The sequence below is a fragment of the Helianthus annuus genome, chromosome 16, assembly GCF_002127325.2.
Source record: "Helianthus annuus cultivar XRQ/B chromosome 16, HanXRQr2.0-SUNRISE, whole genome shotgun sequence".
NCBI classification, from domain to species: Eukaryota; Viridiplantae; Streptophyta; class Magnoliopsida; order Asterales; family Asteraceae; genus Helianthus; species Helianthus annuus.
In genome coordinates, this window is record NC_035448.2 from 126,258,533 (window position 1) to 126,261,958 (window position 3,426).

Below are 3,426 nucleotides of genomic sequence, written 5' to 3' on the forward strand. Positions count from 1 at the left end.
TGCGGATGAAGATACCCATTTACATATTACCAACTTTTTGGAAATATGTGATACTTTTCGGATCAATGGAGCATCAAATGATGCCATCTGCCTCCAAATGTTTCCATTTTCACTAAAAGACCGAGCTAAGGCTTGGCTTAACACCCTCCCAGTTGGTTCGGTAAACACCTGGGATGAACTAGCCCAAAAGTTTCTGTATAAGTATTTCCCTCCTGCTAAAACGGCTAAATTAATGCTTGAAATTAATACATACTCATAAGAGGACGGGGAATCCTTATATGAAACTTGGGAAAGGTTCAAGGAGCTACTAAGAAAGTGTCCTCATCATGGTCTTGCGGTATGGCAACAAGTATCCACTTTCTATAATGGGTTGTTACCACACACAAGACAAACACTTGACTCTAGCTCCGGGGGACTTTTAGGTAATCGTCGCCCAAATGAAATTTATAATCAAATTAAGGAAATTGCTCAAACCAATTTTCAGTGGCACACTCCCCGAGGCACAAAATCTATTGCCCCAGGCGCCCATAAGGTTGACGAAAGCACCTCTTTGCAAGCCCAGATCGAGGCCCTCTCTTCAAAAATCAAAAAAGTTAGAAATGGCAAAAACAGCCTCGGTTATGGCTTGTGAAGGGTGTGGTGGGTGACATGAAGATTGGAGTTGTATGAAAGAAATGGATAATCAAACAGAAACGGTAAACTACATTGATAATAGACCTACAACCAAGGATGGCGTAACCACCCTAACCTTGGTTGGAGAGAACCTGGCAATAGTAGTAACCAACAAAATCAAAACCAACGAACAAACTTTCAACAACAAGAAACGAGTCACAAAATTTCTCTGAACAACAACAAGGGGGACGAGAGAGGCTTGAAGATACTATCTCTCCCCTCATCTCCGACACCGATAAGAAAACTCGGATTGATTTCAACAACTGGAATCGAACATTAGAAATCAACAAGCTAGTATTCAAAACATTGACACAAAATTAAACCAACTAGCTCAAAATTTCTCCAAGAGACCACAAGGCGCGTTACCCAGTAATACCGAAACCAACCCGAAGGCGCAAGTACATCTCATCACATTGAGAAACCGTACCATAGGCCCCGAGGAGGCTCCGATACCTCCAACCGAAAAGAGCCTGTTAAACCAAACCGCAACTTCACCAACGCCCCAAAAAGAGACGAATCCTCCCCCAAATCAAGAGCCTACCAAGAATCCTCCGGTACCGTACCCCGGTCGGTTACTTTGCCAAAAGACCGATGAGCAATTAACAAAATTTATAAATTTACTAAAACAATTGCATGTTAATATTCCATTTGTTGAAGTCCTAACTCAAATGCCTAAATATTCAAAATTTATGAGGGACTTCCTCACTCACAAAAGGAAAATCGAATCATTGCAATTAGTAAATTTAAGCAAAGAGTGCTCCGCCTTGCTACTCAACAAACTCCCACAAAAGAAGATCAATCCCGGAAGCTTCACCATCCCTTGTTCGATTGGGGAATCACCCATACGCAATGCACTAGCCGATCTCGGGGCTAGTATCAACCTCATGCCCGCATCAATGTTCGACCAACTCGGACTAGGGAAAACAAGCCTTACAAAAATGAGCATACAACTCGCCGATAGGTCCATTAAATATCCACAAGGTGTCGCCGAAAATATATTGGTAAAAGTCTGAGACTTTGTCTTCCCGGCCGACTTTGTCATACTAGATATGGAGGAAGATACCGAAGTACCACTAATCTTAGGGAGGCCATTCCTAGCTACGACCCACGCAATGGTAGATATGAATGGTGGGACACTAACATTGAGGGTTGGGGATAAGGAAATGAAGTTTGGGGTTGGGAAGAGAGTAGAAGACGACGACCCGGTCAATTACATGAAAGTCATAGACTCAAGTTTGGATGATGCTCCCCGACGGTGCAACATGGGATGCAAAACACCCCACTTGGGTAACATATGACCGACTTTGGGTTTAGCCAAGGGCCCTTATTAACGTGGCGCACCACGGAGGCATTCCGCGGAACTATCCTTAGTTTTAGTTTAGATTAACTTTTATGCTTTCTAGTTTAGTTTTAATTTTCAAAAAAAAAAAAAACACACTCGGGATGATAGAGGTTACTAAGGGAAACTTGAACCTACACCCCATGCACAAAAACAGAGCCTCCCAACAATTTTTCTTCATTACAGCAAGTTTAGCACGGGGTCGTGCTCAGCCAACACGGCCCGTGCTCAATGATCTGCAGAAAAACGCCCAGTTCAGGTAACTGGACACGGGGCATGTTCGCTGAACACGCCCGCGTGCCCAGCCTTCTGTAAACCATGATACTGGCAATCTGAACATGGGGCCGTGCCCGGACACCACAGGCCCGTGTCCAGATGTCAAGTAACATAAAATTTTGCTTTTTAACACCTTTTTACACATTTAATCAACCTAAAAACTTATTTTTGGGACACATTGAGGACAATGTGTAATTTAAGTGTGGGAGGGATGCTAAAACCTTGAATTTTGCAAGTCCTAATAACAACCCTTACACAAAACTCTACTGGAACCGCTAATCACCCCAAATTTTTTCAAATACTTTTCATTTTTTTACTTGTCTTGGTTTAAATTGGGAATAACAAGCTGTAAAAAGGTTATATTTTTACAAATTTACAACCAATAGCGTCGTGATAAAAAGAACCAACATAAGAAAATTATGAAACGGCATGACAAATCTAGTTAAAATTTGATTATATATACTTGATCATATTATAAACCCATTCCCACAAAAAGTGAGTTTTGAGCCTTTATTGAGCATACAAATACACATCTTTAAACTAATTGCTCATCTTTCGTTTCTTGTGTGAATAGTCGCTTGGTTTCTTACGACTCTAGAACTTGCCATGACGATACATTCTCGGTCCTTACCAACTTAAAACCAAGTAAGTAAATAATGGAAGCATTAGGACTAACCCCTTTTTCTTTCAACACCATTATTTTTTTTACCACCTACCCAAAATCCCCCTAGTTAACCCCTTTGAGCCTAAAACTTTTGTAGGATCGGTTTTGAGTTCCGTAACGATTGCGAACCGACTCGTGTAACGTGCGGAATCCGTACACGAACGTGACCGAACACACAAGACGTAATATAATCGGTGATTCGATTGATGATATGAAAAGTACAAATGAACCTTGAATCACCTTGCCACTTTCTCTCTCTATACTTTCTCTCTCTAGCCTCTAAGCTTCAATCTCCAAAATGGCAAAAGTCGTAATCTTTAACACTAAGGGTTCTATTTATAGGCCAAGGGGCTTTAATGAGATTTCTCATTAATTACAGAATTACCACCTTGCCTTTTCCTAGATATTACAATATAAAGTCTAGAATTAAACTGTTTCAACTACGAATTGGATTGACGGAGGCGATAGACATTAC

At 41.1% G+C, this 3,426-nt stretch overlaps 1 non-coding gene across 1 annotated transcript; it reads right to left on the reverse strand.

Annotated features, from left to right (window-relative positions):
* Nucleotides 1-226: 226 nt before the first annotated feature.
* LOC118488599 lies at nucleotides 227-333 on the reverse strand. Its single transcript, XR_004885143.1, has one exon. It is a non-coding gene; the product is annotated as a small nucleolar RNA R71 (small nucleolar RNA).
* Between the last annotated feature and the right edge of the window lie 3,093 nt (nucleotides 334-3,426).